The 27,573-nt window shown below is 40.1% G+C and overlaps 1 long non-coding RNA gene across 1 annotated transcript in view; it reads left to right on the top strand.

The window, feature by feature from the left end:
* The first annotated feature begins 12,099 nt into the window (after positions 1-12,099).
* Positions 12,100-27,573, top strand: part of LOC309615966 — a 46,792-nt gene continuing 31,318 nt past the window's right edge. Inside the window, exon 1 of the long non-coding RNA XR_014237196.1 lies at positions 12,100-12,775. This is a non-coding gene — a long non-coding RNA (uncharacterized lncRNA). The remainder of the gene's footprint in view (positions 12,776-27,573) is intronic.

The raw sequence follows: 27,573 nt of genomic DNA, 5'->3' as shown, positions 1-27,573 counted from the left end.
GTGGATCAGTGTGTTTTTTCTCTCCTTGAGTGAAAGGGAAAGGAATCAGAAAGACAGGATTTGGAATCACTGTTAATCTAGAAACACGATGCTGGTGCAAGGTCTAATAGGACAGGTTTTGGGGGGACAATACAAAAATCTGTGTCAAAACCAGACTTCACTAATTTTAAGAAAATGATACGAAGTGGAGTAAAATTACCAGAAAATTAATTTTATTTCAAAAACACTCTACTTTCAGTTTCCCTTCCCCTACTAGCATTTCTAGACTCAGACAAGACATTTAAGGGGTAGCAGATCACTTTCTTCTTGCCATTTCTTTTTTTTTTTTTTTAAGATTTTTTTTGATGTGGACCCTTTTTTTTTTTAAGTCTTTATTGAATTTGTTAAAATATTGCTTCTGTTTTATGTTTTGGTGTTTTGGCCACGAGGCATGTGGGATCTTATCTCCCTGACCAGGGATCGAACCTGCACCCCCGGCGTTGGAAGGCAAAGTCTTAAACACGGGACCGCCAGGGAAGTCCCTTGCCATATTTAAGGTAGATTCAATTTAGTCTTGTTGGCTTATTACATTGCCCTATGCATTTGCATTTCAGTCTTTTATCTTTTATCTGATTATGATTGACAATGAAAGAATTCTTGGAAGTTATCTTAGATTTCCTGAAAGCAGAACTTGAGATGGCAACTTTTGAACAAGTGGTTTATCGTGGGAGTACTTGCTGGAGAAAGGGAGTGAGGGAAGCAGGAGAGGGCAGAGAAGAAAGCTAAGCAAAAATTTCAGATGGAAACTGGCTTCAGTCTATTCCCAGAGGGAGCCTCGTGGAGCAGAATTGCTTCACTGAGTCAGTCCCACTTTGAGGCAGGGGCTTGGCTTGTACTTGCCTGTCAGTCATAATTTTGTGCACCGCCCTCTGGGGAGAGTGTAATCACCCAGGCAAGGAAGTTCTCCAGCGCAGGGGACAGGTCTGAGCCCTCAGTAACCTCAAAGAAGCTGAAGAATGGGCACCCAAGACTGGGAAAGAAGATTAAAGTGTATGTATCATATAGCTTTTATGGTGTAGCAAACCACTTAGTGACTTAAAACTACAATGAATTATTACATTTCACATTTCTTTAGGTTGGCTATTTGGTGGGGACTCAACTGGACAATTCTTCAGGTCTTGGGAGGTTTCAGCTGTCCTCAGCTGGGTCCTGATCACATATCTGGGGCCTCTGCTGGAATGGCTGAAACAGTTGGGGTAGCTGCAGCTCCTCTTCATATAATTTCTCATCATCTATCACAGGGATCTGCCAGGTACACCCTGTGGGTCAAATCCAGTTTGCTGCTTGTTTGTGTAAATAAAGTTTTATTGGAGTACAACTACGCTTACTTGTTTACATATTGCCTAGGTCTGCTTTATTAAAATGATGGTGTTGAGGAGTTGTGGCAGAGACTGTATGATCCCCAAAGCCTAAGATATCTACCATCTGGCCTTTTACAGATGAAGTTTGCTGATCCCTGATCTATCAGGACAGCTTCAGGCTGGCTTGAATGGTGGAAGAAGCATTCTCAGTGCAAAAGTGGAAGCTGCAAGTTCTCTTGAGGCCCAACCTTGGAACCTGCACAAAGATCCTTCTGCCTATTTCTGCTCATCAGAGGAAGTCATGAGGCCAATTTGGATCCAAGGAACAGGGAAATAGACTCCACCTCTGGGGGAGGAACTGAGGAAGTGGGTGGCTGCTGTCTACCACGGCGGGATCGTCATGGCATCCACTACGGAAGCTAGCCTGAGGTAGGTATATTTTGCAGATGAGGAGACCCTGACAGGTGATATATGTGTGCCACATATCATACAACTTGTTAGGAGAAAAGTCCAAACCAGAATCTTGGTCCTCTGATCAATATTGTACTACTATTTGAGCTCTGCTATGGTGCTTTTGCTCTATAGTTACATGTTGGAAGTAACTTTTGTTGGCTGTTGAATATTGCTCCCCAGGACTTTTAAACTGTTCAGTGTGAATTCTATTACATACTAAAGAAAAATATAATCAAATATTAATCAATCACTGAAATTTTGACTTTCCCATTTAAAATCAATTGTAATATAAAATTTAAAAATTGAAAACTTTATTTATTATATGTTGTATATAGTGCCATGACACAAATGCACTCTTCGACCAGGTAGACAAACTAAAAACATAATAATGAAAAGTTAAATATTAAAGGATCTCATTGTAGACCAACTAGTTACTATTAATCTTACTAGGATATGTCATTAGAAGAAACATATGAAAACAAAAGTATGTGATACCCTGCATATTTCTTGTACATTATCTTTAAAACATTTTGTGATTGAAACTGCCAATATAGGATCTGGAACACAACATTTATAGGCATCATAATAATTCATAGGTTTATTGAGCATTTACTACATGCCTGTCACTGTTGAAACTTCTGTATATATGTTGTTTCATTTAATCTTCAAAAATCTATGAAGTCCTTTTATTATTTCCATTTTATTGATGATGAAATTGGGACAGAAAGTCACACAAATAGTTAGTGATTGAGGTAGGATTTGAATCTAGGCAGCTGAAATCCACTACCTGTACCTTCAACTATGTAAGAATCCTGTCCCAACCACATCACTTACCAGTTCTGTGACTTTGGTCAAGTCACATAAATATACTGAGCCTCAGTTCCATCACTGAAGAGTGGAAATAATGATACCTATCTCCACGAGCCATCCAGTGGAGTGATGTACAGGTATGTGGATTTCTCTGGGGAGAGCATCAGATTCTCCAATGGATATATAACGACAAGAACTATAAAGGTTAGGGACCACTACACAGAAAGGCCGACTTTAATTATTAGATGGATATTTCTGTTTTTAGGGCGAAAAATCAAGGCAAGAAAATTTTCTCAAAACATGGACAATAATTACTTGCATAAAACTTTAATGTTCATTTCAGTTTGTGGTAAGTGAGTGATTCAAGGGAGCAGACCTTCCTCAGTGACTTATACTTTGGTTTCTGTCTTTCATGGAATCTAGAGAGAGACTGGGCCTACATAGTCCCTGATGGCCAATGAAATTCACTAACCTGAGCATCAGGCAGAAAATCAGTACAAGTGGTGTTTTCCCCCTTTATTCTTTCTTATATTTCCACATTATTTTTGAAGTTGTTTTGAGGACTGCAATGCTGATTTTTTTCTCCTGTGTGTGTATTTTCAATATCCCAAACACAAAGTGAGGAGAGCTGGAGATGCTAAAAACATTAGCTTGCAAGTTTTTTTGCACTCTTCACATTAAGCCTGTGATAAAAGGCCCACTGGAGGGCTGTGTTCAGTGCCTAAAGTGAATGCTTTAAATTTAATGATACGATCAACATCATTTTTCCCTAGTAACTACTATTATGCTCATTTAAGTAGATTCCAGTGTAGTTGTTTTTCCTTTTACATTATGCTTTGTGTATAAATATAAGTGAGATGGGTTAGTTTATGTATAACAAGTATCTAGCTGATAATTTACTTTGCCTGTTATTTATCTCTGTCAAGATGAATGTCTGCCTCTTTCCCATTCTTGGTTCATAGCCATTATTCTAATAATGTTAGTTCTGCATTTTAAGAATTCTGCATGGAGTTGCTGAAAATTGCTTAGAAGTACTTCATACCAGAAGGTTAAATCTCAAAGAATTTTGGTCTTGGATCTAGCAAGCTAAATTGCTCCTAATAACATTATATTAATTAATGTCAGGTCAAACTATTTCCTTTCCTTTGTGCTCAGTTCCAAGTATCCCAGCAAGTGATCTCAGCTGTGCCAACCACAAACTGATTTGAATGGTAGAGGTTGAATGGACTTAAACTACTTGGTATTCTGAAAATAGCTACTTAGTTACAGATTTGACAATATTTTATCAGCTTTCAGAATCACTTTTAACAGTAAATCAACTCTTTCTTAAAAAACTGGTTTGAAGTTGCCTAGATACCGTTTATTCCTCTTTTCCCCAGATACTTGTATAAATGTGGTAGGATGGAATTAGTTTACATTCAGAGACAGATCTAGCCCTGGATGATTTTTCTGCCCTTTGGACACAGTGATCATGCTTTTCTTGTCAGTCTTAGCAGGCTAGCAAGGAAGTCAGAGCTGAAGGCAAAAGGGAAGGGAGGATGTTAGTGGATAAATCGTGGTGCGCTTACTGCCCACCTAGGCACCCTCTGTTCTGGTCCTGAGATTCTGCCCAGTGGACTGCTCAAGTCGTCCTTCCATAAGCCCTTGGGCTCTGAGTGGAGCCCTGTTTCAGGCCCACTCACAGTGTGAGGAAGGTCCTTGTGAAACCGATTAACCAACTGATGGTCTCCTTGTGGTTTAGTACACTAACCGAAGCATTCTTAGTTTCAGGAAGTTGGAAGTTCAAATGAGCTTTAACCCATGAATTGAATTCTTCTAGGTGTGAAATATATGTGGCTATTATAGCCATAGTTATCTAAGAATTTCTTAACCACGTTGACAGGAATGAGTTTGTTAATATTTGAAAGTCTCATTAGGAGAATATCATATCGTTAGCTAAGCCTTAGATGATAAAAATGTAATAATGTATAGAATATTTCAAATTTATTTATGGTATATTTCTAAAGAAATGTTTTATCCAAGGGGAGAAAGGTTTTATCAATACACTTTTCAAGAAGAAGAAATAGAGGAAAAATCTGAAAAGTCTAAAGAGATTTAAATAGTAACCAGAATAAATATTGATTATATCAACAGGTTATCACCACTGAGTGATATTTTGCCTTGTACATTGTAGGTTATAATGAAATCAGTTTTATAATGAGTCACCATATCTACACCAAAGGTGCCTGGGACTGCCATGTTAGAACCTGAGGTTTCTAAAATTTATCTCAAAACGATTGCTGCAGTTAAAGGGTGCTAGTCAATAATACAATTTGTGCTGCCATTTCTGTTAGTAATTTTGGAGGACAGCACTAGGACATATTTAGAGTCTAAACAAAATTTGGATTTCTCCATTGGGCATTAGATGGCAGTATTAATCAAGACATTCAGAGCTGACTTGTGTTACAGCTATTTCTAAAGGTACTCATAATTCTCCTAAGAACGTTTCATGAAATAGTTATTTATCCTGCATTTTCTACTTCTGCAAAGGGAAAGCATAAAATGTACCACAGGTCTGGTTTTGTAATCTTTTACCTCTTCTACTTACTTTTGTTTTAGGGAAGCTGCTAAAAGACAAGTGACTTTATTTCCAGTTGGTTATTTCTAATGTTAAGTGGTCAAAATGTTTCTTTTGTAATTTTTAAACAGTTTTTCTCTTCTTGTGGATATAACTGCATATATGTCATGATTAAAATTTCAAAGTTAGAGAATGGCCAATATTTTTTTTTATGGGCTTTAAAAACTAATATATTATTATTTTATTATTTTTATTTTTTAATTTAATTTTATTTATTTTTTATACAGCATGTTCTTATTAGCTATCTATTTTATGCATATTAGTGTATATATGTCAATCCCAATCTCCCAATTCATCACACCACCACCACCCCACCTGCCACTTTCCCCCCTTGGTGTCCATACATTTGTTCTCTACATCTGTGTCTCTATTTCTGCCCTGAAAACCAGTTCATCTGTACCATTTTTCCAGGTTCCACATATATGTGTTAATATATGATATTTGTTTTTCTCTTTTTGACTTACTTCACTCTGTATGACAGTCTCTAGATCCATCCATGTCTCTGCAAATGACCCAATTTTGTTCCTTTTTATGGCTGAGTAATATTCCATTGTATATATGTACCACATCTTCTTTACCCATTTGTCTGTCGATGGGCATTTAGGTTGCTTCCATGACCTGGCTATTGTAAATAGATCTGCAATGAACATTGGGGTGCATGTGTCTTTTTGAATTATGGTTTTCTCTGGGTATATGCCCAGTAGTGGGATTGCTGGGTCATATAGTAATTCTATTTTTAGTTTTTTAAGGAACCTCCATACTGTTCTCCATAGTGACTGTATCAACTTACATTCCCACCGAAAGGGCAAGAGGGTTCCCTTTTCTCCACACCCTCTCCAGCATTTATTGTTTAGATTTTCTGATGATGCCCATTCTAACTGGTGTGAGGTGATATCTCATTGTAGTTTTGATTTGCATTTCTCTAATAATTAGTGATGTTGAGCAGCTTTTCATGTGCTTCTTGCCCGTCTGTATGTCTTCTTTGGAGAAATGTCTGTTTAGGTCTTCTGCCCATTTTTGGATTGGGTTGTTTGTTGTTTTAATATTGAACTGCATGAGCTGTTTATATAGTTTGGAGATTAATCCTTTGTCTGTTGATTTGTTTGCAAATATTTTCTCCCATTCTGAAGGTTGTCTTTTCGTCTTGTTTGTAGTTTCCTTTGCTTTGCAAAAGCTTTGAAGTTTCATTAGGTCCCATTTGTTTATTTTTGTTTTTATTTCCATTACTCTAGGAGGTGGATCAAAAAAGATCTTGCTGTGATTTATGTCCAAGAGTGTTCTTCCAATGTTTTCCTCTAAGAGTTTTATAGTGTCCAGTCTTACGTTTAGGTCTCTAATCCATTTTGAGTTTATTTTTGTGTATGATGTTAGGGAGTGTTCTAATTTCATTCTTTTACATGTAGCTGTCCAGTTCTCCCAGCACCGCTTATTGAAGAGGCTGTCTTTTCTCCATTGTATATTCTTGCCTCCTTTATCAAAAATAAGGTGACCATATGTGCATGGGTTTATCTCTGGGCTTTCTGATCTGTTCCATTGATCTATATTTCTGTTTTTGTGCCAGTACCATATTGTCTTGATTACTGTAGCTTTGTAGCATAGTCTGAAATCAGGGAGTCTGATTACTCCAGCTCCGTTTTTTTCCCTCGAGAATGGCCAATATTAAGCATTATTTATAATGATCACATGTAATCTTATTTCAAATGTACCATTTACAGGGAGTGGAGTGCCACCTCTGACTAGAGTCCCTGCTCATCCACCAAATAGCTGTGTCCATGGGCAACCGATTTAACCCCCATGCCTAAAATTGCTCACCTGCAAAATGGTGATAATACTAGTTTCTATCTCACAGTCATGTTGTTGAGGATTAAGTGAATTCATATACATAAAGTGCTTAGAACAGTATCTGGCACACAAAAAGCACTATGTAAGTGTTTGCTGGTGACGGGGTGGGAGATGCCACTTTAATCCTAACACCTGCTCCCACAGTGTCTTTCTATAAAATCAGTCTGATTTCTTCTGTCTCAAGTATTTTGCAGAACACACCAATCAGAAATGACATTTTAAAAAGTGAGCTCTCTTGGCTGCTGTTGCCAAGCAGGTCGATGTTCAATAGAGCCAAACAGACGGCATCATGGTTTGCATGCCACACAATGGGGGATTCTTTTCAGCAGTGACCAAACTCAGAGGCGACTCTTCCTACCAGAAATGTCATGGAATCGGGTTCCCCCCATGCCCACAGCAGAGCAGGGCACAGGACGCAGACCTGGCAGCAGGCACAGAGGTGTCAGACTAGCAGCCATCAGAGAGAACCAGGAAGCTGCAGGATGCATGAGAGAGAAACCATTTTCAGGGACGTGAGTAAACCTTGGCAGGCATTCAGAGGGGCACTTTGGAGGACAGTTGGAAGATCATTTACCGCGGGAGACAAAGACTTGGATACTGAATGGGAACTTTTGAGATATTGCAGATAACATCTGAGACTTCTCAGTCCCGGTCCTGGGGGGCATCTGACCCCCACGAGGGGCAGGATAAGAACATTGTGAGGTACTCCAAAGACGGTACGCAGAACCGAGAGATAAGAAGAGAACTGTAGATCACATGCTTAGCATCATACACAGCTAATGGTTTTCACCAATTCTCAGTGAGGAGAAGGTATATTTTCCATGATATGTATGATGAAAAAAAATAACTACCATTTTAAAAAGTTAGGCACACTTTAGGTACATTATTTCCCTTCATCCACAATATAACAGTAAGGTATTCTTTCCTATTACGATCCTCAGGAGAAAACTGAAGTTGAGAGATGTTAAGTAACTTCCCCAAGGTAATTCAGTGTCAGGGCATAAGTTAACTGATTAGTAAAACTGAATATAAGGTTTTACTATGTTGGTTCAATCATTCTCCTTTAAGTCTCTTATTAAGTTTCCTAAAGCTCTAAGTTAAAGAACCCTTCTAGGCAATTTTAAAGATACTCTTGTATTGTTACTGATACAGAAGGACTGAAAGGATTCTACCTGATGATTTCAGTAAAGGTACTGGGTCCAAAGACAAGGAAACAAAATAAGTAGCTTTCTTTAGAGAATACTGCCTTCTTAGGACTGACTGTGGTCTGGGTGTGTTACATGTATGTGTGTCTGTACCCACATACACACACACACATGCACACACATACATACATTTAAGTATATATTTGTATTTATATATTTATATTTATATGAATGTGTATATTCATGTATACGGATCTTGCCTTCTTTATGCCTACTATATCATCCAAACAAAATTAAATATAGGATAATTTTCATCATTCCAAGGCTGGGATTTCAGGAGCTCTGGACTTAAGGTTTTATATCTTTTAATTTTCTAAGACATAACATTCATTTCAATGTTTAAATTTGACCTTGTCTGCCCTTATAACTCCCATTCATCTATATTATCAAATGGAACAACATCTCATTCTAATGTTAATATCTATTCATGGAAATCAGGTTTTTCATGTAAACATTCCTAACTTAACCTTTCTAATAGAGAGGTAAACCTCATTTAGAAGGGTTTTTTTTTTTTAACTTGAAGTAATCTGAACGAAAGTATCATTTTAAAGTCTCCCTGACATCCCCTTTCATCTTATATTTCATAAAATGTATCATTAGCATTCAATAAAGCTGCCAGTGATTTTTTTCATAATGCTTGTGTCTGACACTAAGGAAAAAAATATGACTCATCTGCCACAGTGGTTGGATATAATGCCTGAAACCACTGTTTACAAGGTCCATTAGTGTTTACAGCTCTGTCACTTTCCTTCATGGTCTGCAAAGCATTTTAGTTCAGACTGAGTTTTTCTTTCATAGCAACCGATTTTCTATAGCGTGGCTATCTCTTCAACTTAGAAACTCCAAAGGGAGTTCTGATGTCTTCCGTGTGAAGACCAGGTAATACATTAGTGTTGCCGGGTAGCAGAGCCCTGTAGACTGTGACTTGTTTGTAGTGAGAGGGGAGACATGCATCCTGAACTCCAGAGTCAAAATGGTATCACAGATGACAATGTCTGGTTTCTGCTAAGCAGTTCGAAAGCTTGTTTTATTTTTTCTATTGTTAAATTGTTAAAGAAACAATTCTTGGTGCCATTGCCTCTTCAGATCCTCCATACCTACGAACGCTTCATGCATGAATATATATGCATATTGGAAAATGTGATTTGGATGGAGTGAGAACTTGGGCTGAAAACATCTATACAACTTATCTATAAAATGAGCAAAATACTTGCTCATTAAAAAACTTACTACACAAGATGTCAAGCAAAGCCAGGAATACAGTGAATTAAGAAAGATGCCTACAGAGAAGGCCCTTGCAGGGTCCTGAGAGGGAATATGCCTCCTTAAAGTTCATGCCTGAGGAGTCTCTCTTGCTTTGCCCTGGTCTCATCCCTCACCCTCCCATGAGGCTTCAATCTACACCTTCATACATTCATATTATTTTCATGAAGGGATATTGTCATTTAATAGATTTTTTAAAAATTACTTCTGCTAACGACACAAGTTAAAGTTGTGTTTTTACAACTACATGCATAAACGAGACTTCACATGGTAGCTGGCTCCAACTGAATTTACCTAAGTAGTCTGTACTTGACAATGCTGAGTTTCTAGATCTTAAAAGTATTAGGGTTTCACTGTAGTAGATTATGTGGGTGTCGCTACACCTGTTCTTAATTTAATGGCAAGTGAGGTGTCTGGATGGCAGGAAGTGACTTTGAAACATGACCATTAATTCTAGTGGGATTAAATTTGAGGAAACAGTCATTTGCTTCTGAATCAATGGCTTCTTGTTTCTTTTTCAGAAAAAGGCTACCAAATCTCAAAATAATTGCCTTTTCCCAAAATTACAATATGACATTTGGAAAAAAACCCTTAAAACACACACACACAACAAAAACTTAGCTTCTTATTAAAATACATAATACTGTGCTGAAATGCAATCATTTCATATTAATTCTGGATTAAAAGAATCACATATTTTAAAGCAGATTGCATGCTAAATGGAGTGCAACTTGTGAACATATCTGTTATTTAGGATTTTTTCTTTTAATAGAATTCATTTTAGCCTCACCACAGCCAAGTAGTATTAGTAATGGCTCTCAGCCAGCACCTAGAAATAACATCATTCAGTAGAAATGGATGCTGTAATTCTGGTCTTTAAAATTGAAATCTAAGCATACATGCATAGTTTGCTAAACTTATGAAGAACGGTGAATAGGGAGGTGACGCAGGTGAAGAAATAACACTAACATTAACCAACAATAAGCTTCTCCAATGAAATATTTATTTTGAGTGGTTAAAGATATGCCCCATTTTATGCAGCGATACACTGTTTTATCAAAGACAGACATTACTGGCTTCCCCTGCTATCGAAAAGTAGAGCGTTCCTATGAAACCTTTCGTAAGCCGAAACGGCTTAAAGTGAAGCAGCGAATTGCTTAGGACACATCTTGCTAACGGATGCACAAAATAAATCGAGATGAAGCCCAGATGTTCATAGACACAGTTCAAAGCTATGGAGGCTAGATACTGAGATGCTGAGTGTAGTTCCTGGGGAAGGAGCTTGGCGGGGCCACTCTTGCTGCTGGGACGCACCCTGCCTCTATAGCAGCTCCCTGCAGAACAGATGCTGAACGCAATTTTCACTTTTCACCTTTTTTTGTAAAAATGAAAATCCTTTTTGGATTTCTTTCAGTTATTGAAAACAGGTACTAGTGCAGAATTTTCATAAGAATAAAGTTAGAAAGCAGGGGTTACCTGTATTTCTTTTAAAAATAAAACATATATATATATATATATATATATATAAATGTTCATTATTTTAGATGCCCCAAAGACTTTATTTTATTCAGCCTCTTCTTTATCTGATAGTTGGTACAGTTTCTCCAAATACTACCAACGTAGCACATATGTGGAGAGCTGGCACTACATCTTGGGGAACCACATGTAGGCATTTAAAACATATTGAGTACATACACGTTTAAGGGCCTATTGTGTGCCTGTCACAGTACTTCAGGTGATAAATACAAAGATAAACACAGCCTCTATTTTCCGTCTTCAGGGAGCTTAGGGAGAGCCAAACATCACACAAACCTCTGTGTAGATGCAGAGCTACCGGACGGGGTCTGAGTATGGACCTAGCTGACGTCACGGTCCACTTGGAAGACTGCTGTGGCTCACATGTGCCGCGTGTAAGGCTTGTCCTACATATCTGTTTGTTTGATGTTAATAATAATGCCTGTCTACAAAAAAAAAGAGGGAAAACGGACTTTGATCTCAAGTGATTTTAACACATCCTCTAGCAAGCCTGGTCTTCCACATGAATGAGAAGAAAATGTATTTCCCTCTCTCTATTCCTTATACCTTCCTATCCTGTCTTTCCCTGCACTTCCCAGCACCTCACTATTTCACACAATTTCTCAGTGTCCTCCCACTGCCTGTGGCTGGTGAGCTAACAGAGTCTCCACCATATGACCCTCTAGTCTAGAATGGGGCCTTTTTCTGTAAGAGGCCACATGGTAAATACTTTTGGCCTTGTGGGCCACCTAGGTGTGTGTAGTGTTGTTTACAGCCCTCTAAAAATATTCCAATCTTTCTTAGCTTTCTGGGCGGCACAGGTCAGCCAATCCCTAGCGGTCCTTCAGCACCCCAGTAACCTGGAAGGCTTGTTGAAACACACATTGCTGGGCCTCACCCAAGAGTTTCTGATCCAGTGATCTGGGGGTGGGACCGGAGAATTTGCTTTTCTAACAAGCTCCCACGTGATGGTAACGCGGCTGGTCTTGAAGCCACACTTTGGAAACTGCTTTAGAGTAACCGTTCTGAATCATGCCGGCCTCCTGGCATCACCCAAGGAACTAAAAAAATCAAAACAAAACGAAAAATCCCAAATTATGTCTAGGCCCATCACAGGACATAGGAATAGCTGCTCTATTTTTATATGGTTGATACATACCCCAGCCCCAACCTGGTACTTTGTGTGTACACACACACACACACACACACACACACACACACACACACACGAACCCCTCCATTACATCTTCTTGTTTCCTAGGTGATTACGGCAGGCAGTCAGGACTGAACGCCATTGTTCTATGCCTTGCGGGACTCACCCCTCTCCACCAGAAAATGGTATGTCCTGGGTACTCTTTCCCCAGAAACTCAAAGCTGGGCGTTTATTTAGTCCGCTTGAGAATTTTGCCCAGAACCAGTGATTCTCTTGCACTCTATTTTCAGGTGTGCGTGGAGGGGTGGGTGGGAGATGCCCAAAATAATTTCCGTTGACTCCCTCCAGCAGCTTTATCTTCTGCTATTTCTTTTTCAACCCTACTTCGAAGGTGCTTTCAGGAATGTGCAAGGTCAGGAGTCCAGTTCGGCAGCGGCTTCCTCCCACCTTTAAAACCACTGTCTGGGAGGAGAGCTGCAGAAGGGTCCAGAAAAGAAGGAACAAGCGAAGGGGAGGACGCGGAAGAAGGGCGCAGGAGGTGGGGCAAGAAAGGGAGGCGAGCCCAGGAGGCCGAGAGGTACCGGCAACCCTGAGACCCCGTCTTGCCGCGCAGCGCGCCCTGGCCGCCTAGGAGAGATGGAGAGGGGCCGCCTCTGGCCGGCGGGGGCCGGCTCGCTGTCCCCCCCCGCAGGAGGCCGGGTGTACCAAACCCCAGGCCCAGTTCTGATCGCTGACTGTCCGCTCCCGGGCGAGGGCTGGTCCCCGCGTTCCCGTGGCGCGCGCTGGGCACTGCGCTCTCGCGGAGGGCGCGCCGGGCCGGCGGCGGAGAGAGAGGTGCGCCCGGTCGGAGGCGCTGGGGCAAGCGGCCGGGGAAGTGGCGCCGTCGTCCGGAAGCTTCTTCCTGGAAAGCCCCAGCAGATCAGCCTTTCTGCTTTTTCTTGCTTCTCGTTTGCTCCTTGCCGTCCTTCTGGGTTGCGCGGGAGGAGCTGGGCTTAGCTGATGAGGGACCCCTGGACCAGAAGGAACTGGCGCACACCGAGGGTGTGTGTGTGTGTGTGTGTGTGTGTGTGGTGTCTGTCGGAATCTGGCTTCACTTGGGTGCTGGGCATACTGGGTCAGAGTGTTTAAATTCAGCAAACCTTGACTGGTCAACTTCTGAGAAAGGCTGGAGTTGCAGTGGGGTCCAGCAGATAAGGAAATGCAGCTTGCCATTTATTCCTCTCAGTCTTGGGCTCACTCTGTGTAACTGGGTTGGCAGATCTCTCATCAGAAGATGGAAAGTAAACAGAATATTTGCGTTTAAAGTCTCCAGCCTGTGGTCTGTGATGACCCGTCAGATATGACCTTGTCCATGGTTTCTGCCTCTGGAGTTTTATAGTACATGGTTAATCTTTCCTAATGGTACTTATCACACCAAATTTGATTTTTTAAACTGTTATTTCATCTTTATATACTGAGTGCTTGGACGCAGGAGGGACTCACAAAATGTCATGGAATGACTGTCCTAATGCAGTAATTCTCAAACTTGAGCGTGCATGTCAGAATCGCCTGGAGGTATCGCTAGCAAAGAGTCTTCAGTCCCACCCTTGGAGTTTCAGATTCTGTAGGTTTGGAGGCCCACAGAATTCTCAGAAGCCCGAGAATCTGCATTTCTGACAGGTTCCCAGGTGTTCTTGATGCTGATCTGGAGACCACACTTTGAGAACCACTGTTGTAGGGATGGATCCTCAATCCTCAATCCTGAATATTAGCATCAGATTCATCTTTGGAACTTTAAAACACAAACAAAAAAATATGGCTCAGCCCCAGTGCCAGGTATTCTGAATTAATTGGTTTGTCATGACACCGGGCCATTTTGATATGTTTTAAAATCTGCTCTGGATTCATTCTTAGGTGATTCTCATCTGCTGCTAAGGCTGAAACCTGGGCCACAGCGCCGGCAAATACCATCATTAGAGCCACCCATTTAGAGTAAGACATTTTTCCCCAAGGGGTGTAAAAAGCACACCCACTGCCTCGTTAGGGGATCAGTTTGATTGATTTGCTTATCCTGAAAAGTGGGAAATGAGACATACGTAGTCTCACATGGGGAAATACTCTGGAAAGAAGGAGGGTTTGTCTTGCAGGCAGATGATCCAGAGAGAGGAGAAAGCAGAGGGAAGGGCGTTCAAGTAGAGGCGACCTCATTAAGAGTGATGCTCTCGGGCTTCCCTGGTGGCGCAGTGGTTGGGAGTCTGCCTGCCGATGCAGGGGGCGCGGGTTCGAGCCCTGGTCTGGGAAGATCCCACATGCCGCGGAGCAACTCGGCCCGTGAGCCACAATAACTGAGCCTGCGCGTCTGGAGCCTGTGCTCGGCAACGAGAGAGGCCGCGATAGTGAGAGGCCCGTGCACCGCGATGAAGAGTGGCCCCCGCACCGCGATGAAGAGTGGCCCCCGCTTGCCACAACTAGAGAAAGCCCTCGCACAGAAACGAAGACCCAACAAAGCCATACATACATACATACATACATACATAAAAAGAATGTAAGCAGACAAGAATAGCATTAAAAAAAAAAAATAGAAAAAAAAAAAAAAAAAAAAGAGTGATGCTCTCCTGTGGGCCTGAACTTCATCCCGCCTGCATCCCCACTCCTCCAGCCTTCTTCTTCCTAATAAGCCAAGAAACCCTCTTTATAACGTTGTCATTTAGTTTTAGCCAAAGGAAGTCATTATTTACTGCGGACCTTTTTAGGGAGGTGATCATATTTAAAGGTATGAACCAGAAAGAATCTTCTGGAATCTAGACATGAACAGAAAAAGAGACTGGTAACTATAGGTGTGAATAAAGGCACATCTACTGAACCCCCTGAGGATCAGAACACAGGAGAGACTTAGAGATCCTGTCAGTCTGGAAGAGAGGCCCCTGGCGAAGCACAGGTCATCCAAGTGGGAGGAGAGATTTCATAAACCTTAATTCACACCTACTCTCCAATCTGCGAGTTCTCCTGCTAGTGGAAAGAGCTTCTCTACCAATCTGATAGTTGAAATATAGCCTCTCGTTTTCATTTTGATTTGAAATTTTGAATTGCTAGTGAAGCTGAACATATTTATATGCTCACTGTCAATTTTAATTTACTATTCCACGACTTGATTATTCAAATCCTTTGTTACTTTCTATGGGAATGTTTTTTCATAGTAACGCTTAGAGTTTTATGTGTTTTAAAGACATTGATTTCTTTTGTATACATTTTTATATTTTTGTCATTTTTCCTTGAATTAAAATTTAGTACTGAAGGTTTAAATGTTTGCACAATCAAATCTATTATTAATTTTTCCTTCTGGAGGTTCTGCTTGTCATTATCAAAAATTCTTTTTCGTTTGTTAAATAAATTAGATAAATATTCACTGTGCAATTTGTATATTTATTGTTCATTTAAGCTTCTAGTTGGTCTGGAAATAATTTTGCTCTAAAAGATGAGGTAGGGATTGATTTTTGCTGCATTTTTCAAATGGAGACTCAGACCCAACACAATTTTTATTAACAACTTGTCTTTTTTCTTGATTTGAGATGCCACCTTTATCTGTAATTATACCTAAGTGTATATATATATATATATATATATTCTCTGTCTCAAATATCAATCTCTCTCTTCTCTGGCCAGTACCTCCCTTTTAAAAATTATTGTAGTTTTTTTTAAAAGAGGATTTTCATATTTCAAAGAGCAAGAACCTCCTTATTTAAAAAAATTTCTTGTGTATTCTAGCTCATTTATTCTTCCAAATGATATAAGAGTTTGCTTTATTGCCTTCCCCAACTCAAAAATTATAATTATGACAATTTGGAACAGCTAAAGATGTTCAAGAATGTCATTCAGATGGAGGGAACAGTGTCAAGAAAATATCCCATATCATTTTCCCACATCACTGGGAAAATACCGCTCATGGAGAGTTATCAACAGGTTCATAAGAGATTTGCTTTATTTTGCTCAGGAACGGCAAGATAGTGAATATTCAAAGTTGCCTTTTGATTAATAAATTAGTTTAAAAATAATTAACTAACCGAAAAATATGACTAGATAGACTATAGAATGTCTTAGAATGTATATTATTTGAGATAAGCTAAACTGCAAGGGATGGAGGTTTAAAGAATATGGAAGATGATTTCTTTCACAGGTAATATTTGCAGGTCGATAGGGCAACTATATTCCTCAAAGTTATTTGGTACCCAGGTTTCTGCCAATTTCATGTGGTGCATGGCAATCAAGAAACTGGATTGCTGCAATGTCTGAGTTACATCAAGAAAGAAGGGGAGAGAGCGCATGGAACAGATAAGCTCAGGGTTTTAAGGCACGGCCTTATTTCATTATGAGACTGAAAATGCATCCATCGCTTCTATTTATATTCCTTTGCCGAAAGTGTAGTCATGTGACCACACCTAACGGTGAGTAAATTTAGGATGTACAGTCTTGATTGGGAGGGGACATTCCCGGGACAACTGTTTAAACACATAGTGGGAGAGAAAGATTAGATCTTGATGGCCAGCCTGCAGTCACAGCTCAGGAAGAAAAGAGTCTGCTGTGCCTAAGCCTATTTGAGCTTTCTGAAATGAATCCCACCCTCCCACACAAAGGATGTATCAATATATGAATCTTGACTCATTTAAATGAAGGATGAGTCCTGGCCAGACTGCATCTCCCTTTCCAGCTCTGCTTTCTCTCATTCTTGTTTTCCTGGTTCTTTGACTTGGCCTTGGATTCTTCTTATATGGAGGTTAGCATTCCCCACTTAGCTCCCAGATAGTATGATAAGATTTGTACTTGGCGGAGAACCGGTGGCTCCTCTCTCACTTTCCACCCTGGTCATGATGTCCAGGTCTCACTCTCCGGTTTCACATTTGTGAGAGAAGCCAAGAGTTACCCCTCTCCTGTATCTTGTCTCTCCAGCGGGCTTGTTGATTCTTTCTTCAACCACACCTTGACAGGAGAGAGGGGCCTGAAATCTGGTGCGGTATTTTTTGATGGTAAATGAAATATTCGGCAACTTGCTATTCAAAAATAAGACGGAGTGAAAAAATGCAATTCAAGCTTGGGGTGTTCAGATATTGGTAACACTATTAGTAACAATGGGAGAAACTGATAGGTAGTTAAATGGAGGCTTGGGTAAGAAAATAAAATAAACATGACATTTGATCTGCTCTGCTAAAACTTTTGTTTCTGTGTTGAAAACTAGCCTACATGTGGTGGGTGGATAGAAAGACATCATTGTAACGCATCAATCACATAGGTCAGTCCATGGGTGATTTGCCCCAGCAGGTTACTGTTTTACACCATCAAGTGATAGGAGCTGAACACAAATACAGTAACACAGCTGGTGTACAGGAATAGAGTCTGTGCATGATGTTCCTTACCCTACGCTCTTCCTGTTGACTCAGTGCGGCCACAGGACACAGGCTTTGTCTTGGAAGTTCCTATTTTGCAACTCTCCCCAACATTTGTCCATTTTGATCTTGTTCACAACTCAGCAGCCTCAACTCTTCCTTATATCCCCTTCTGCCAATACTTTCACTTAGTATTTCTTTATTTATTAGGAATGTCAATGTCTTTTTAACAGAGCTAGTATTTTTCTCAAAATCATTATTGTTTTTGCTAGCATTCTTGTTATGGATTGAATTGATAGTGAGTGGTCTGCCCATAATCTCATTTTTTGCATAATCTCTGGTTATTTTTCATGTATGATTTTGCTGAGTGTGGGGTTTTTTTTTAGGAGCAGATATATTGCCTCATAGCATAAATTATATTTTGTAAGTGCAACATGACCTGAGAAATGAAGTCAGCTGGTGATCTTGCTGTAGCATTTGATTTGTATTTTGTGTATATTTTGTTTTTCTCAATAAGAAAAGAACCTTAAAAACTTAGGGATATTTAAAAAAAATATTCCTTATAAGGCCCAGCTTAGGGCTGTGTATTATATGGCTTCCATCTGCCTTCCTGGGTGTGGGGAACTGAGAGTCTCATCTTTGGCCCAGAACATGCCTTCCCCCGGGACAATGAAACCACTTTTATTGAGGACAGTGACATGTAGAACTTACTAAATGGTACTGTGTGTGACCTAGGTACAGTGACTTAACGCGAACCGTTGATGTGCATCTTTTCCTTTGTAGATTTAGTAATAATCTATTAAATCAGATTAGGCATCCTAAGTCAATGTGGGCATCCCCCATCACACATAGTTAGGTTGGTACATCTTCTCTGCCTCTGAAACGAGATGGATGGCTGTGTATTTCAAGATGCAGGACCAGCCAATGTGTCAGCGCTAGAAAAATCAGGTGGGTACAGTATTGCTCTAAAGCACTCTATCGGCTGAACATCTAAACTCCTTGCTTCCCGTAATTCCTATTAATGTTACAAAGAGCCAAAGCCAACTCCTTGCTTTGCCAATCCATAGCTGACTTTGCTGGTCCCTTATTATGTGAGTAGTTGGAAGGGTAATGGTACAGGAAGCTTGAGATGACCTGTAAAAATTGGCCAGGAGTCATTTGGAGCGATAGCTTCCGTTTCTCCAGAAACTGTTGAACCAAACTAGTGAAATTGTTGGAGATGTTGGATTGGCTACAATGGATTTGTCTGCTGGCATTTCTGCTGCTGTTCTTGGCTGCTTTCCCTTGTCTGCTGCTGTCTGTACTAATGTCTGTGCAGCAGCGGGAAAGGGCAGAGTGATCTCAGGGGCATCATACCTTGTGAAGTCTCAGGCCACTTTTGTCTCTGTGGAAGCTCCTAGTGTACCCATAGGCATGATAGGTTAAGAGTAATACATATCCTTTTGCTTGAGTGGCTGATGTTTGAGATGGTTGCTTCCATATTTGCTAAACCTGTATCGGGAAAAGCAAACCCACATGGTCTCAAGTTAAGTGAGAAGGTCGTACACTGACATTTAGACCAAATCTGTTAGCAGCCAAGCCAATACTTGATATAGATTTAAACCCCATTTTTATTCACTAGAAGTCCTGTGTTTACTATTATTTTTTCAAGCAAAGATTTATAGCTGTTTAAGTATATAATGTTTTCATACAGTTTGAGTGAAATTATGTTTGCCGCTGTGTGAAATTCTTCCCGGTATTCTAAAATTAAAGCCATTCTTTGGTAATTTTCACACCCTTCCCCCACTAAGAGGGTCATTCTAAAATATTTTTCTGTCATTTAATGAAGCCAATGCCATTTAAGGCCGTTTTGTACTAATTAGCTTGGGTGTCATGGATTTTTTTTTTAAATAATTAGACCCTAGGTCTGACAGTAGGAAAATAAGATTTGATCTCTGTGCCTTCTTAGTAGCTGTGAAGCACATGACACTGTTTGAATTTGTTTAATTTCGTTGAAAAGATTTTCCTTTCTCACCCCATTGCCTTATGTCTCTTGGGGGGGAAATCCCTTCTTTAACTAAATACATAGATTTCTGGGTACAGATGAAAACTTCTTGATATTCTGTTTACTGGTAATGGAAAACCAAACCTACGTTATGGATGGTGGAATCAGAGAACATTCCCCAGAAGGGGCTAGACCAGGGCTATTTGATTTCCAATTGAAAACCAGAGTTGAGGATTACTGACTCATTTTTGCCTTCAAGAGTATCCATTGCCGTTTTCAAATAGTATTTTTCTTGAACATTTAGCATGGCCAAATCAAGTAGGCAAAAGACTTCTCAGCCTCTCTCTGTGTATATACATATGAACGTAGGGAGTGTGTGCAGATGTATGTGTCTTAGCCTGGCACCAAGGAACCTGAGCCCTTCTCCTCAATGAGGTTTTCTCTAATACCACTTTCGTTGTATCTTTTTTTTCCTCCTCAAGAGTTTAGAGCAGTTTCTCATGGGCCATCCTATTTCTGTGTCTCTGGGTGTCCAGAATTTCACTCCACCCAATTTCTATGTCTTTGCAACCCCTTATCAAACTGTCTGTTCCATCAAGTAGCTTCTTCATTGTTCCCTGTACACATCATGCTGATTTCTCTTTTTACTAGAAGTCTGGCATATATTAGGTTTACTTGTCAGATGAATGAATAATTAAATGAATTCCTGACTTAAGTGCTTTGCTCAGGCTGATTCTTAACAGGCCTGGTATGAAAGGGAAAGACATTCACACCCTTTTCTCTATTTGGCTTCAAATCCTCAGTGCTCATCTCCCATCTCTCTTCCTTCCTGAAGCCTTCCTTGGTAATGGTCCAGCTCTTTCCTTTCCCTTAATTCATCCTGAAGGTATCTATTATATATTTTGGTACTTAATTTTATGTTTAATTTAGCACTTTAATGAACAATTTCTAATATCATTTGATTCCCTATTTCACAGAGAGTTTTAACCACACGAAGATTTCTGAGTGCTGGGACCCTGCCATCTTTTTCTTTCATATCCTCCAAGGAATTTAGTGCACAATATCAAGCACATAATATGCCCTTGATAATAAATACTTAGAGAATTGAAGTGAATGATATTGATTAATCTCTGAATGTGATCGATTTGTGTTATTGCTACAATGTAATCCATCACCTGTCTCTCTATACTATTACCACAAAGCCAATAAATCACGTTGTCTACACATGCATAGCCATGTGTGATTTGCACACATACACACACACACCAAAGAAGCAGTTGTCTACTGGAAGATTAATTTTTAGGTGGTTTGTCATGCTGTGCAAAAGAAAAGGAAGTAATTCGTTGCAATCTCTACTCAACCTCCTTCCCAACCATGGGAAACTTCCATGAACAGTCAAAAATGTTCTGCCCTCTCCATCCTGGGCAAGCGTCTGTTGTTCAAAAGTGGTCCTGCATTTAATGACTGCTCTTCCATTTATAAACTGTATAACCTTGGGCAAGTGATGGAACCTCTCTAAACCTTGATTTCATCCTTATAAAGTGAGAATAATCATGTCACCCTTTTAAGGCCACTTTTGGGATTAGTAATAATGCCAGTACCAGTCACCATTTATTGAGATTACTCTGTTCCTGGCAGTGTGCTCTGTCCATAAGTTTTCTCCTTTAATTGTTATGACATCTTTGGCATATACTAGATGCTCAGTAACAGTGGCTATTATATTTCATACCTTGGCTTAAATACACACTGAGTCAGATTGAAGATTGCCAAAGACTCATTTTTCATTTCCCAGGATTGGCAGAAAGGCTTAATGCAGTCAGGCTACTACCAGGTGCCTGTGGCCACAGGCCAGTGTAATGGTTGGTCTGCGTGGAGGCCAGACCCTGGGTCCTGCCATCCCATCTCCATAATGGCCCTCGGGCCCCGGGCGGCTTGCTATCACAGCAAAATCTGGCTTAGGAAACAAGAAGGTACTGCCCTGCGTTGCTTGAGAGCTGATTCACACTACAGTTCAGTAGAAATGGCAAATCAATTTCATTAAGCACAAAAAGAACTCGCTTATGTAAAGTGAGGTGACACTTCAAGGATGGAGAAGGGTACAATCTGAATGCTGTGAGCAGGTCTTGTTTCCTCTGAGCTAAACACTGGAATAATGGGACTTTTAGCTTTTAACAGGAGGGATTTAGATTAAACTTTGGTTAAGAGTTTCTTGATGGTGAAAGTTTTGAGCTATTCGAGCACATGAACAATAGCACATTGAGGAACTTATCTAGGGGTTTTATCTTTTCTTCACAGATTTCAGGGAACTTCTAGGAAGCAAAGAAATGGCCTGGATAACCTCGAACAGTAATTTCCCAGGACAGCGATTCCTTTTCCCCTCGTTTCCTCTTCCCCTTCCTTTCTAAAACAAAATTATATTTTAAATTTTATTTCTACCCCCGTTTCATCCAGTTAAACAGTAGACTTTGGGGTGGGGCCTGGAGATTGGTGCTTTTGAAAAACTCTGCAAATGATTCCATTGTGCACACAAGGTTGGCACCGGCCCCTTGGGTAGAACGAGTCCCAGAAACTGGGAGGGACTGATCCTGTGATGGGATCCAATACTGGAATGTAGTCCTATTTCCTGGCACCTGTGGATGCATCTTCCATTGTGATCCACAGAGCTGAGGTGGATGGAGAAAAGCTGTCTGCCCTCCACTTTTACAATAATTTTATAAAGTTCCCTAATGGAGTGATCTTAATCTTAGTTTCTTACAGGTACTCTGACTGGTACATCTTCTATGAACTTCTTACTGCAACCCTTCATGTGAAAATCAGTTGTAGAGCCTTTTCTATTACTGTATCCCACCAGAAGCTTTGCCTACTCATAATTAAGAACACTCATTGAGGTAATAATCAAGGGTATTTTTTATGTGCCAGATTCATTAGCATCCTCATTATACAAATAATGCAGATGAGGCATTGTTAAGGTTAAGTAACTTGTCTAAGGTCACACAACTTAAGAATGATAGAGCTTGATTCAAAGCCAAATCATTGACTTTCAAGCTCATCTTCATGGTAGTGGGATCCAGCCACGAGGGAGCTAGAGATTGGTGGCCAGGTGGTTAGCAAGAGATGAGCAGGCCAGTAGTACTAGAAAGGGCTGTTGGAATACTTATGTTTTTTAACCCAACACGGAACTGAAGAATGCTTTTATCCACGAGGTAGCAGCCTCAGGAGATTGAGGCTCAGAATAAAGGGAGGTGACCAGAACAGCTCAGGAAAGCCGTCAAGATCACTGGAAGCAGAAGACTTACATCAGGATTCTCCTCAAATCAAAAAATCAAGAATGTGTTCAGAGTAGCTGTGTGTGTTGGGAGTCCCGTGAGAGGGGGATGGAGCCCCACAGCGTGAGTGGGTACAGTGGCTGATGTTTTATGAGCGCTCGCTCCTGTTCTAAGCAAACCGTATGCAAGTAGGATGCATTTTTAAAATTTCATCCTCAGAATAATTCCAACTATCACACATATGAAGCTGTAACAAAACTACCCAAGTTCAAAGACAATAAATATTATAACTGAGCTGTAAACCCTAGACTTCAGAGCCTTGGCCCTTCACCCCACACACGCTTGTCCCCATCCCCAGCCTGGGGACTCCAGCTTCCTACTCCTTCCTTTTTTTGTGAGGAGCAGATCAGTCAGGAAAACTGAATTCTAACTCTTTCCATGTATTAATTCAACTAAGTTCAACTGCTAGCACTGTCAAACATTCAGTATTTATGGAGGGCATTCGATGTGTCTGGTTTGGTGGGAGAGTAGAGAAGAGACTTCTGTTTTTGAGGAAGTCCCCTACAGTCTGTGAGCCGTGGTGAGAGACATGGCAGTTCACTCTCTCCCACAAATGATCAAATGATCATGTGACACAGGCCCAGTCAGCAAGGAGAGGTTCACGCCTGGGGCTTTGAACTTTCAGATCTTCAGGGGAGAAGTGACCAGTGAGACATTTCCCACAGCGGTCTTGGAAGCATCAGAGGAGGCTTAGCTTGAGTGCCCACTGGGAGCACTGTGAATAAGAAAGCACCCTAATCGGGCTGCTCAGTGGGAGCGCGGAGCCCACCTCCTCTCCCTTGGGTGCTGTCCATTTCTGAGACTCACTCTCCAGCTGCCTTCCACCTCCCTCAAGCAAGCCTTTGAGATACTGGATACCCTTCAGTATTTTGTTTTTCTGCTTAAATTTGAATTGATTTCTGTTGCTTGCCACGAAGGACCCCTACTGATGCTGACTGCTGCACTTTAGAACAACTTATAAACAGACAGATTATATACAGGAAATATACAGACTCGAGATATATATATATATACACATATATTTCCCTTAATTGTTGTTATCTTACACTTTAGCTCCCTCAAAATCTTGGTCATATTATAGAAAAGATTTTTCCTTCTCTTCTAATTCACTTACATTTATCTCACTTTCCAACTTTCTTTTGATCTACTTTCCTGATTTATTCATTTGACTGCTTCTCCAGATTTCTTTCCCAGCCAGGTGGGCCACATATGGAGTCTTTAATACTTCCGTCAGCTCTCTCTCTGGGTATTCTGCACCTTGGCTTACCCTAATCATAACCATGATCGCCTTGTACTTTTACAAGGAGTTTGCTTATTTCATTTATTTAGTGTACTGTTCAGTTAATGACTTAGTCATTGTCAGCTGAAAGTTTCTGCACTGCTTCAACTTGGAAATAGAAAAAGAGAAGTGCTGCCTTTTTTTTTTTTAATCTGAACTGATTTGTATTGAAACAGAAAATGAGTATTTTAATTTTTTCATCGCTGTTGTATCTTCTGTAACCTCAAGTTAGAGCATTATAAATTCCTTCTCTTGTAACAGCACTTCTAAAACTCTAGGGCATTCAGGGACTATCTTTGGTTATTATGACCCTGACATAAAGGACAACATGAGCTGTTTTTGAGTAAAATAAAGTAACAAGGAGGGAAAAATAACCTAGTTAAAACTACAAATAACATAGCTGTTTTTGCCTCTAAGGAAGTGGCATAGTTTCTCTCTGGAGACTTTGTTTAAGAAAATATTTAAAGGTCTGACCTTGGGAGCCATTGCCTATATGATTTGGAAGGAGACACCAAAATAGAAGATTGGTAAATTGACTGCAAAATGAAGAGAAATTGATTGGTGGGAGCTTCCTAGAAGTGAGAGGGACAGATCAAGACTTGCAATATGGGAGGAGGTCACCACGACACAAGGGTAAATGTTCTGTAGCGCAGGAGATAGTTGAGGGACTTTTAAGTGTGAAATGTCTAATATTTAATTTTTGTTCCAAACCTCCAGTAAAGAATGCTACATGTCCCCTTGATTTAATGACCTTCTGAGGTGTGAATGGGTGATTGCCAACTGAGAGACTAGAGGCCTCAGATGGGCTAATGAAATAGTGCAGAGGGGAAGTGACTTAGTAATTGACATGAACCAGTTTCTCTTTCCCCAAATAGACCAGAGGAAGGAGAACCCTGAAAGAGGATAAGGGTGGCCTGGAAGTACTCAGGTTGTAATTGTTACTACACAGCCAAAGTTTTGGGGAAAGAAATTGACCAAATAGGAAAGCAGAAAAGGAGACATTAAAACAGGTACAGCAAAGACAGGATTGGCTTGATGAACAAAAGCAGAAAGAACTGGAGCTTCTCCTGTTTTCCCCCTGTGTTTTGCAATGCTGCAGTGTGGCAGGTCTATCGCTCCTCAGTAAATATAGCTCTTAAGTGTGCAACCAAGTGGCATTAACTCAGTTTAGCGCCATCTAAATGAGATGAGCAGTTTCAAGGTATTTTTCTCCAAGAGCCTTAGTCAAAATCAGAAAATATAAAAGAATATTTGAACACCTAACAGAAATGTAATTAAGCATCTTTAGAATGTAAATTTCTTAATGGGAATGTTTGTGTAATGGAAATTATTTCCTGATAGATGATGGGTGGAGAGGCTACTTTATATTCATGTTTATAATTCCAAATGTATGATTTATATGACTGTAGTCACAAATTCTTAAAAAAAAATTTTATCCATGTGTAATTGACATATAGCATTATATTGGTTTCAGGTGTATAACATAATGATTTGATATTTGTATACATTGTGAAATGATCAACACAATAAGTCTAGTTACCATCTGTCACTGTACTAAGTTAACCTTTAGGATTTCTCTCTTGGCAACTTTCAAGTCTGCTGTACAAAATGATTGACTATAGTCACCATGCCATATATAACACCCTTATGATATTTATTTTATAACTGGAAGTTTGTACCTCTTGATCCCTTTCACCTGTCTTGCCCATTCCTCAAACCCCTGGCAACCACCATTCTGTTCTCTGTATCTATGCTTTTGTTTTGTTTGTTTGTTTTGTTCTTTAGATTCCATACGTAAGTGAAAGCACACAGTATTTGTATTTCTCTGACTTATTTCACTTATAATTCCCTCAAGGTCCATCTGTGTTGTTGCAAATGTCAAGATTTCATTCTTTTCATGGCTGAGTAATATTCCCTTGTATATATGTACCACCCCTTTATCTATTCATTCATAGACGGACACTTAGGTTGTTTCCATATCTTGGTTACTGTAAATAATACTGCAGTGAACATGGGGGTGCATATATCTTTTCACATTAGTGTTTTTATTTTCTTCAGATAAATACCCAGCAGTAAAATTTCTGGATTGTATGGTAGTTCTATTTTTAATTTCTTAATACAGCAGGTCTTGTTAATCTCTTTATGACCAAGAAACAACTTTCCAGTTTTAAAAAATGTCATTAAACTCCATGGAAATGAACAACATAAACTGGTTAGAACCAACTAGGTCCAAGACGGTGGAAGATTCGGCTTCCAGTAGACCTTGAGCCTCATTATACATGCATAATACATTAGCATGTAAATGACATACCCACAGGTGCCATGACAGTTCCCAGGCCGACCATAAAAGGTCAAAAAGTGGGTGGTGGCCCAACTCCTGGAAATCCCCGCCCCTTCCCCAAAGTAATTGGAATAATCCTTCTGCTCATTAGCCTATGAAATTACCCAGCCTATAAAACTAACCACCCTATATTTTGGGGCGTCTCACCTTCTGAGATGGCCCACACTCTGTCTGTGGAATGTGTATCTCCCTGATGAAACCTTCTTTCACTTTACTGTGGCTCACTCCTGAATTCTTTCCTGCGAGAAGCCAAGAACCCATACTTGGCAGCCGTCTCAGGGACTCACCTGAGATCTGGGACATGACCATCCTCTTGCGCCCTGCTTTCTTTCCTGCAGCAGAACTAGTTTTAAAATTATGAGCAGGTAGTTTTGCTTCCTGTCACTTTGTCCAATCTCTACCACACACTGCAGCTACTTCAAACGTCCCCTAGCATGGAGATGATCACGACGCTCTTCTAACCAAGAACTTACAAAGAGTGATTCTTCCCTGTGTGTGCATTTGATTGGCAGCAAATAACAATTATTCAACTTATCTTTTTATTTTGTATCCTGCTCTCCTATTTCCATAATATTTCTTTTTTAATTTAGGTGAAATTCATACAAAATAAAATTAGGTATTTGAAAGTGAACAGTCCGGTGGCATCTGGTACATTCACAGTGTTGTACAACCACCATCCCTCTCTCTCTACTCCCAAAACATTTTCATCACTTTGAAAGGAAACGGCATAGCCATTGAGCAGTAACTCCTCATTCTCCATTCCCCCCATCCCTTGGAAACCATCAGTCTGCTTTCTGTCAGAAAATGGATTTGACTCTTCTGGATATTTCATATATTTGGAATTATGTAATATGTGACCTTTTTGTGTCTAGCTTCTTTCACTTAGCATAATGTTTTTGAGTTTCATCACTGTTAGCATGTATGAGTACTTCATTCCTTTTCATGGCCAAATAGTATTCCATGGTATGGATATGCCACATTTGTTCATCTGTTCACCCATGGATGGACCTCTGGGTTGTATTTAGATAGTGTGAATAGTGCTGTTATGAACATGCATGTATATATAGTTGTTTGAGTACCTGCTTTCA

This window comes from Balaenoptera borealis, assembly GCF_965194805.1.
Source record: "Balaenoptera borealis genome assembly, chromosome: 18".
Classification (NCBI taxonomy): domain Eukaryota; kingdom Metazoa; phylum Chordata; class Mammalia; order Artiodactyla; family Balaenopteridae; genus Balaenoptera; species Balaenoptera borealis.
This window is presented reverse-complemented; position numbering and strand designations above follow the sequence as displayed.